Source organism: Lactuca virosa, chromosome 9, assembly GCF_052849685.1.
Source record: "Lactuca virosa cultivar CGN04683 chromosome 9, Lactuca_virosa_CGN04683_v6, whole genome shotgun sequence".
Lineage (NCBI taxonomy): Eukaryota > Viridiplantae > Streptophyta > Magnoliopsida > Asterales > Asteraceae > Lactuca > Lactuca virosa.
Window position 1 is genome coordinate 273,653,777 of NC_136434.1, and position 11,031 is coordinate 273,664,807.

Sequence of the window (11,031 nt, forward strand, 5' to 3'; positions counted from 1 at the left end):
GCAGCCCAAGCCCATGATCTTTTAGGGTTTCCTTCGTATTTAAGCACCTCTTACCTCATTTTAGGGTTTCTTATCAGCCCCAAACCCTTTCACCTCAAAAACACCCTAGTTCCCATCCTTGCCTGATCCGTGGTGGTTTTGAAGCTTTCTTGGTGTTAAGGAAGGAGGAAAGAAGAAGAAGAAGGTGGTTTTGTGTTGTGGCTTTCAAAAGAATCATCATCAACATGACCTTACATTGTTTCTAGACCATTGTAAGTGATAAAGCTCCTACCTTTATGGTTATATAAGGCTAGATCTAAGTTTTGTCCCACTTTTCTTCTTGTTTGGGCATGTTGAATGGATGGAAACCATAAAGTTGGCAACTTTATGGGTTATGAGGACCTTAGAGATGTCTTGGAGTTCAGATCTAGAGAATGGTTGAGTTTTGGAGCCTTGAACGAAAGTTAGATGCCTTTTTCTTTAACCTTGGACCTAAATGAGATCTAGACATGTATTGGACATATATGTCTTAAAAACATCGAATTTATTGTGTATTAAGAAGTTATAAGACTCTCTGGAAAGTTAGAGTGCAAGGCTTAATGGATTATGGACTTAAAAGATGGACTTTTTGCTTCAGACTATTCTCACGACGTGAGACATGGGGGTCTCACGACGTGAGGGATGAGTGATCCCGTTTCTAATTATCTTATTGAAGCTCACGATGTGAGAAAAGGGTTCTCTCGACGTGAGGGCAACTCCGTTGACTTTACTTGACTGAGTTGGCCAGGATGAGTCGTGATGAGTTGGAATAAGACTGAGTAGGATCTCACGATGTGACCGAGGATTGGCCACGGCGTGAGAATGGGCAAGTTGACTTTGGGCTGTTGACTTTGACTTTGACTTTAACCGTTGAATTTTGGCTTGTTTGACTTTTGGGTCAAGATTATGTTTTTAGAAGGTAGAGTTATGGTTTAACTTGTATGGATTGATAGGAGGTACCGAGCAACCGTCTTTTGGCAGGAGAGCAGTTAGCTGAAGTCTGCTTTGTGATTCAGGTAAGTTTCCTCACTGTGTTTTAGTGGGTCGAAGGCACCAATGCCTGCCCATGGTTGTTATGTTAGGATACTAGATGTCTGCGTGCCTCTTGCATGTGTTATGTGCTTATAGGGCCCAATGCCGGGCGGGGCCTAATGACCATTGTGTATGCTATGTATCTTTGTGCTTATTATGTGTGTTATGTGTTGATCTGTTTATATGTTTTTATGTATACCGGACGGGGTTTGATGCTGGGCAGGGCCCGATGACTGACAGATCTGTATATCGAGTGGGACTCGATGTCGGGTGGGTCCCGATGACAGGCTTTGTTCTTATGTTTTTAGGGAACTCAGTAAGCTTTCTGCTTATGTTTTTTATGGTTGTGGTTTTAGGTACTTCCGGTTCGAAAGGGAAGGGCTTGTCGGGATCGCAGCGCATCCATCCATGTTTCCGTATTGTGATGATTTTTGGGATTGTACTCTTCTGACTGTTTACTATGAAATACTTTTGGATGTTTGAATAAAAGATAACTAGTGTTTTGATCGAATTACATATGAAATTTTTACCTCATAATTTTTGGCACGTTACAAGTTGGTATAAGAGCCTTGGTTTGAGGGATTCGGGCATACTCTTGGGTGTGTCTGAACTCAAACTGAGGGTTTGGTAAATTTTTCATACAATAAATGTTTTTAATAAAGGATTTTCTAATAAAAGAAAGGGGTGGTGTGTGTTATTAACCGAGCTCAAGTAAGTGATTCCCAGAATACCCATACATCTTGATATGTTATATGATATAAATGTTTACGTGCAAGGATAAAGCTAGGGATACTTTCAGGAATTGCATGATAGATTGGCCTGATATGTGATGCCTTTTAGCTTAGGAAGCATTGGATGCTATGCTAGACTGAGAGTATGTATTGGTATAAGTAATTGCTAAGTGTATGCTTTAAAAATTGTATACCGTTAGGATCATATGGCCATAGAATGATAGATTTGGCCTTATTTCCTGTTCCTCGTTTGGTTGTGGTCCTAGGGTAGAGTCTTTGATTCGTCAGTCTATTTGATCCGGTATTGTGTATAATTTGCATGCATAAGGTAACGTTTAGTAAGAGTGGAAGTTCCTATCATGAGTGATAGTATGTGAGCTTGGATGTTCTTTGGTTATTTTATGGCTTGGAGTGTTACTGCACAAATGCTGCTTGCTTTGTGCTTTGTGGAACTCTTGGTGATGTGAGATAACTATTAAGTGAATATGTCAAGTCACATATTGCAAAGGTTAAATAATCTTAGAATGATGGATTTGACTATATTGAGCAGCTCTCGTTTGAGTCCAACCGTTGTAGGATTGAGTATGTTACTCGAAGGATTATCTGTCACACTCCCGAACCAGGACGGCGGAAACGTTCGGGGGCGGATGACGCCATTGTACAATATCATAACAATTGAATATGAATGAAACATAGCATTCCAAGCGACATACATTGAAAATACACACTTACATAGTTTACATTTTGTACTTGTTCATCAGTTACACAAAAGTGACAAGAAGTAAAATTTCATGAAGTCGCACCCTTGATCTCATAGCAGAGCTGATTACCTGTTAGTGGTTCCCTGAGAATACAAGTCGTTTTGAAAAGTGTCAACTAAAAATTTGGTGAGTTCATAAGTATTTTTGTATAAAGGTTTTGCACTTGTTTAGAATAGTTCTCGTAGTACTTTCAGAAAATCCGATATTTTCTATGAAAATGATTTGTAATTCTCGTTCCAAAACTGTGAATATATGCATGCATGTCCTTTGTTATATTTTGTTTATAAAAGTAAAGCGAATATTTTCTGATGTAAAAAAAACTGTAGTCTTAAACCCTAAGACCGGAAGTGTAAGAGACTGAATACTTGAAAAATGATTTGCAGTTTTATAGTTTAATAAAACCGATGAAGTGTAAGCTTCCCATAAACCAAAATCGTATTGTTAATCCCTATGTGAGTCGCTATAACCATGCTTGATATGACTAATATGCCTGTCATGAAGTTCTTCAGGCGTCGGTTTCGGTAAGATATTTGTCACCCTAGACTGGCCCGTCTAGTTGTAGCGAACAGCTCAGGTGTGGGGGTGTCAACCCCGTATAGATCTATACACAATTACCTCGCTCTCCCTCCAGGAGACTCTGACTATAACTACAGTAATTACGGTGTACGCTAGGTAGGTACGGTGAAGGAAAGTCTCACAAGAGCATTAACAGATTTACGTGAACTATGACTCCGTTTTACTTGAAAAATAAGATAATTATGCCTTTAAATAATTATGTGTACCTTTGAAAAGTGTGGTTTGTGACTTCCAAACTATACCAATTATAGTTTATTATGAATGTTTTGTTAAGTCTACTTATATAATCAAATATATAAACACATGTAAGTTATCATGTCTAGATGTTTTAAAAGATTATAACACATAAACTTACATCTAAACACAAGTATAAAACATTTAGTATGATGAGGAAAATTTCTAGTTTTTGACTTTTCTAGTCCCTGTTTTTAGAAAAATTATAGAAAAATCATTGTAAGTCGAAATTTGGATCCGTAAACTCTCAGAGCTTAGAAAATGAGTCTAATTTGTCCATAATATATTTCCCTGACCTTAAGTGGTTCCTAAATAGAGTGAAAACGTTCATTTTTGCAGACTGGTCCGAAAATGTTCTGAAATGATAGGCAGTTTTGTAAAAATCACCATAAATTGTAGAAAAATCGTATGAATGCGTGCAAGTAGTTCTTAAAAAGGTATAGACCTGAAATATTTGCATATTAAACAGTTTTGAAATATATTAAGTTTAAGCAAGGAAAAATAGTCCGTGAACAGACCACAACGTTTCTGTAAAAAGCTGATTTTTAAGCTTAGATATGTTTTAGTGAGATAACTTGTATTTTTAGTTTACAAAGCCTTTAGATCATCCAAATAGGATTTGTTTACTTGTATTCCCCACCCCCCCGAAAAACTTGGAAAAAACTTGAAAATGAAGGGGTATGAACTCATCTTGAGTGGATTTTTTAGTGGATAAAGAGATGAAGATGAAGATCCTCAAGCTTAGAACACTATAAGATGGTTGAAGAACACTTGAAGATGGTATTACCCTATGGATAATAACACATATAAATGTGTGTAAATGTAACAAAACTAGTATGAATGTGTATAAAAACACTAGATTAACAAAGAATGCTTACCAAAAATCCTAAGAACCAACTTGGAGGGATGGATCTTTGGAAGACTTGAACTTGTTCTTGAGAGTATTATGGAGGAATGAAGAAGATGAAGTGAGAGATGAAGATGAAGAGAGAGGGGGGGGGGGGGCGAGGTGAACAAAAGTTATAGGGGAGGTAGGGTGGTGGGGTGAGTAGGGGGTGGGGTGAGGTGATGTTTGCATTGTTATATGTCGGGTAATGGTCTTGATACATGTTGGTTAATGTTTTATGTTGGGAAAAGATGTAACAATCATGTCACTAAGTCAACTCTTCTTATTTTTATAAAAATCTAGGTAATTTATAAAAGTGGAGTAATTTTTATAAAAAGATGATATTCTTTATAAAAAGTGTGGTATTTTTATAAAAAAATATATGGTATAAATGATGTATAAATATTTAATTTGAATTATAAAAATTCAAATTGTTAATAAAATCATTATTATCAAAAATAATAATATGTTACACGAAAATTAGGTTGATCCCTAAATTCTTTTCGTTAAAAGTTGGGCGTTTTAGGCCGGGTATGGAATTTGTCGTATTTGGTGACGAATTCACAAAAAATTTGTATTTGTAGCCTTTGTTATGAATTTTCCATGTAGTATAAGGATTATGAATTCCACTACATCGTGTTATGAATATTATTTATACTAAAACAATATAAAGTTGAATTACCGAATTGTTACGATGCTAACCTTATTTAGGGTTTATGTTCTATAATTTCGAATAAGAGTGGTGCTTTGTATTATAACTTGTCAATCGTACATTGGACGCATTAGGGAATATCACAATTCACCTAAAATTCTAATACAAGTTGAGTTGACCTGGTTGACTTTTGTTGACTTTGAATGACCCAGAATTGACAGTTGTCACATTATCTATGCTTTTAGCATGTGATTATATTCATGAGGTAGTTAGATGATATTACTAGGAGTTATTCAATAGCTGATGGCAATGTGAGGTTGGGGATCTAGGAGAGCCTAGGAAGTGTTTTTAGCAGGTTCGGATGCACTGCGTAGCGAGTGTTTGGAGTATCAGTTTGAGATGGTGACTCGGAGGATTTGGGATAATTCTTGAGGAAATTATGGATAGGTGTGGAAGGTAGTATTGTGCCCGTACTACTGAAAGCACATGATCTATAATCGAAACGAGGAGAGTCACAAAGAGTCTAGGAAGCCTATTGGATAAGGATTCTTGGGTATGATCTGATCAGTTGTATGATTATTTTTGAGAATGGTGATGAGAGGATGCGGAAGTTTATGTCGTCGAAGATCACCCGTGGTATTTTGGAGCAGGCTCCTATGATCTTTGGTACGGTCAAGGAGGGGATATTGGAGATTTTGGATGAGCATCTAGGCGCCTTCCGTACTGAGATTATGGCTATTGTGGGAGATCTCACTCTTTCCTTCCGCGAGTTTCGTGCTTGTAGAGCTCCCGAGTTCTTTGGGGAGGAGGATCCCATCGCTAGTAGGAGGTGGTTAGCGGACATGGCGAATTCTTTTCCGATGAGTTTCTGCCCTGAGGGGTCGAAGGTAAGATTTGCTTCCTGTCTTCTGAAAGAAAGAGCTCAAGATTGGTAGGAAGAGGTAGACTTTTCTTTGGGAGGCGAAGCCCTGGAGACGATGACTTGGGATGAGTCTGTGACCCGGTTTAGGGTCAAGTTTGCACTAGCTGTTAAGGTGCAATAGTTAGTGCGGGAGTTTCAAGACCTTTTCCAGACTACTGAGACTGTGGCAGAGATCACTGCCAAGTTTCGGGAGAGGGCTTTGTTGGTTCCGTAGTATGCAGCGAACGAGGAGATGAAGAAGGTAAGGTATCAATATATGACGAGGGATGACATCATGGAGTTTGTGAGTATGTCAGGGTGTAAGACCCTGAATGATATGATTGCTAAAATCTGGGAGCATGAGATTGATTTGGAGCACCTCGGTAAGAGGAAGTCAGAGCAGATCCATATTACAGTGGGCCAGGTGAAGAGGCCCAAGACTCATGATTCACGTTTGGGAGGCCATCAGGGTCGGGGCCGTTGTGCCAAGCGTGGGACAAACTATGAGGAAGGATGTCGGGAGACAGTCCGAGGATGTTTCAGTTGTGGTCAAATGGTTCATTTTATTAGGGATTTTCCAGAGTTGATGAGAGGAGCGGTGAGGGCACCTGCTCCGGCCACTCTAAGGAGTACTGATGGTCGTGTGGGTAAAATGGAAGTCAATGTGGTGATGAGTTGAGCATCACAATCACAGGTCAAAGGGATTGGAGTTCCAGCAGTTGATGCCATAGGTATGTATTGTATTCTTTTCCTGCATGTTCTTATTGATTGTGATTATCATTTCATGTTATGTATGAGATGGTATGTGGGGTGTATCCAAGTCTCTGCCTAGGATTATAATTTTCTTCATGATGGTCTAGACATTTTATCTTGAAAATCTTCATATGCCATTTAGCATGCCGAGAGCCGTCTTTAGGGGATGTATGGGTAAGCCATATTTGGATTTCGATGTGGGAGGCATCGGCCATCGTTAGAACAAGCTTAAGTGAGAAGAGATCAACAGCCGATTCGACCTTTGGTAGTTTCAGCAAGGATTCATGGAATTCGCGAGGTAGGTATGTTGGGTTTGAATGCAAAGTATGTAGGGGTTCTTCGTGGTTTCGAGGCAATAAGAAATGTATATGACCGTGGGTGTAAGATCGGTAGTTGCCAAGTTCATACGTCGTTTTGTGGTTAGTAGCAGGTTCACCGAGAATTGCTCTAAGGGCGAGTGGGTCATGGAATCGGTAGGGTACCGATTTCTATAATTGTGATATTGTTATTCGTCATCTAATAAGTTGCCAAGGATTGTAGTGGGGTCAACGAAAACTACTTGGGGTTGTAGAGCTAGGAGCTGATATCAGTAAAGATCTATCCGATTTTGGAATATGTGTGATCGTGAAGATTGGCTAGTAATAGGATGCTAGCTCTTGTAAGTTCAGGTTTTCGATAATTGATTTGCAAGGTTGCAAAATGTATTGGAACTCCATCAAATCTTGAGGATTGGAACAACACAGTCGAATCCAAGTGAAGGAGAATTGTTTGGTCTTAGGGATTGCAGAAGATTGGATATTCAGGTTTTATGGCACATCAATAGTGATGCTTGGTGAATATTGATCAGGATCAGGTTGATGGTTGTGTTAGATCCTCTCTGCTTGCTCTTTTCTGATAAAGGATTTGGGGTTTGAAGCATAACCCAAACACCTGGTTTGGGTATAGTCGGATGTGGGTTTGACTCAGGATGATTACGTTTGGTATAGTAGATGGACGGTAAGGCCATTGGTGGGACCATGGTAGTATGGAAATGTTGTAAGACTACAGGGTAGCCGTAGCATCCACAAGGATGATAGGTTTTCCAGGGAAGTGTTGTAAGTGTGCGATGTAGTCATAGCATTCACCAGAATTAGGTAGGCCATTGTAGGAGTGACTGATAGACTGAAAGAAGATCTACATTTGCATGGGTCGAGGAGGACAATATTGTCGGAGGATTACTCTGTGTTAGGAATGAGGATCGTTGGACCAACGGGCGAAACCCATTCGTTTTTTATAGAGTGGGTGAGACCCAGTGGATATTGGATTGAACAAGGCATTGGATCACGTTTACGGTGGGATGAATTTGTGATCAGTGGTTGGTAAGCGTGTGGTAGTGTTGTAATACTTTGGGGTGGCCCGTAGCATTCACTTGGTTCTTCAGCAGCTGTGAGGGCTTGGTATGTCTATGTTTGGCCCGTGGTTGATCTAGGTGGGTTTAGACCATGACAGGACAAGTCGTGAGACTGTGGGAAGGCTACAACATTCATGGAATTATGGGAGGTTGTGGGCCGTATGTGGCCGATTGAGATATAAGACTACAACTGGGCATGTAGCATTCATTGTTAGCAGTGGGGTTTGGTTGCATCAGGTTTGATGGTCAATTATGTTCTGTTGGATCAGGAGGACCGTTAGAGTTGTTATGGCATGCAAGCTAGGAAAACTCATACCCGATGAGAACCTCGTTCAAAAGTCGCATGGTGCAGTTGTGTGAGGCTATTAGTCTCAACAACCAGTTGGGAATCCGGTATATTGGTTATTTGGGAGGTGAGTATGAGGCCAAGGAGCTCTCGGTTACATCTGGAATGTAATTATAAGGCAACAAGAAGAGCCTGAGGTGGTACTAGTGATTAGGACTCGTGTTAGGAGTCGCTTGTTATTAAGTGAATATGTTAAGTCACTTGGTGCCTAGGTTAAATAATCTTAGAGTAATCGATTTGACCCTACTGCGTAGCTCTCGTTTGAGTCTAACCATTGTAGGGATGAGTCTTTTACTCAAAGGATTATCTAAGCCTTTTATCAAGTGACAAGTTTTTTTTCGGTAGCAAGAAATGGTCAGTGATTCCATTTTTAGTGGAAACTACAAGATAATCAAGGGTTAGAAGCATTATGATCGATTGGAATTCAAAGTGGAGTTGAAGTGGCAGTGACTCAGAGTGGATTGTTTGTCGGGGAGTCAAACAGGGTTTTAGGATTTCCGATTTCGGGCAGAGTAGTAATGGTAATTCTCCAGTGGTTAGCGCTAATGGGGGTAAGGATCCATTCGTGGTAAGGATTTGAGGTCCCCGCTAAGGTTGGGATTCGGTTATAATTTTGGAATATTGTTTTATGCTTGAATTGTTTCATCAGTCTGTATCGGAGTCGTAGATGTTATCTAGGGTGGCTGAAAGATAGTAATGAGCTATTTCGAGGACGGAATCTAATTTAAGTGGGGGAGAGTTGTAACATCTGTTTTCCTGGACGGATCGAATTGGTGACTCAAGGAGTCAAAAAGTTGGATTTTGGAGAGAAAGGATGCTCACGACGTGAGGCATGGATGCTCACGACATGAGATGGGTTGCATGAAGTTTTTGTTCGGGACCGAGCTCACGACATCAACAATAAGAGCTCACAAAGTGAGGATCGGTGTAGCCCAAGCCCATGATCTTTTAGGGTTTCCTTCGTATTTATGCACGTCTAACCTCATTTTAAGGTTTCTTATATGCCCCAAACCCTCTTTCACCTTAGAAAAACCCTAGTGTCCGTCCTTGCTTGATTCTTGGTCGTTTTGAAGCTTTCTTGTTTTCAAGAAGGAGGAAAAAAGAAGAAGAAGGTGGTCTTGTTTTGTGGCTTACAAAAGAATCATCATCAACATCACCTTACATTGTTTCTGGACCGTTGTAAGTGATAAAGCTCCTACCTTTATGGTTATATAAGGCTTGATCTAAGTTTTGTCCCACTTTTCTTCTTTAGTGAGCATTTTGAATGGACAGATGCCATAAAGTTGGCAACTTTATGGGTTATAAGGACCTTAGGGATGTCTTGGAGTTCATATCTAGAGAATGGTTGAGTTTTGGAGCCTTGAATGAAAGTTGTATGCCTTTTTCTTCAACCTTGGACCTAAATGAGATCTAGACATGTATTGGACATATATGTCTTAAAAGCATCGACTTTCTTGTGTATTAAGAAGATATAAGACCCTCTGGAAAGTTGGTGTGCAAGGCTTAATGGATTAAGGACTTAAAGGATGGACTTTTTACTTCATACAGTTCTCACGACATGAGACATGGGGGTCACACGACGTGAGGGATGAGTGATCCCGTTCTGATTATCTTCTTGGAGCTCACGACGTGAGAGAAGGTTTCTCATGACGTGAGGGTAGCTGTGTTGACTTTTCTTGATTGCGTTGGCCAGGGTGATTCGTGATGATTTGGAATCAGACTGAGTGGTATCTCATGACGTGACCAAGGATTGGCCATGATGTGATAATGGGCAAGTTGACTTTGACTTTGACCATTGGCTTTTGGCTTGGTTTGACTTTTGGCTCAAGATTCCATTTTTAGAAGGTAGAATTAGGGTTTACCTTGTGGGGATTGATAGGAGGTACCAAGCAACCGTATTTTGGCAGGAGAGCAGTTAGCTGAAGTCAGCTTTGTGATTCAGGTGAGTTTCCTCACTTTGTTTTAGCTGGTCGAAGGCACCAATGTCGACCCATGGTTGTTATGTTAGGATGCTAGATGTCTGCGTGACCTTTTTATGTGTATATGCTTGTATGCTTACCGGTAGGGCCCGATGCAGGACGCGGCCTGATGACCGTTCTGTATGCTATGTATCTTTTTAATTATTGTATGTTTTACATGTTGATGTGTTTATATGTTCTTATGTATACCGGGCGGGACCCGATGACCGACAAATCTGTATACCGTGCGCGGCTCGATGCTGGGCGGGGCCCAATGAGGGGCATGGGCCCATTATTTGTTGATATGTATGGTATGTTCTATTTTGGGGAACTCACTAAGCTTTGTGCTTACAATTTTTATGGTTATGGTTTTAGGTAGTTCAGGTTCGAAAGGGAAGGGCCAGACTTGATCGCGGCACATCCACCCATGTTTCTGCATTGTGATAATTTTCAGGATTGTATTCTAATAACTGTTTTACTATGAAATACTTTTGGATGTTTGAATAAAAGATAATTAGTGTTTTGATTGAATTAAAAATGAAATTTTTACCTCATAATTTTTGGGACGTTACATTTTTGTTTCCTTGTCAGAGTATATTATGTTGGGGTGTGAAGACTTGATCAAATTCAATAGAGCATCTAGATATTTCATTGGAGCATTTGGAATGTCAAAGGAACACTTATACATACATACATACATACATACGTACATACATACATACATACATACATACATACATACATACATATATATATATATATATATATATATATATATATATATATATATATA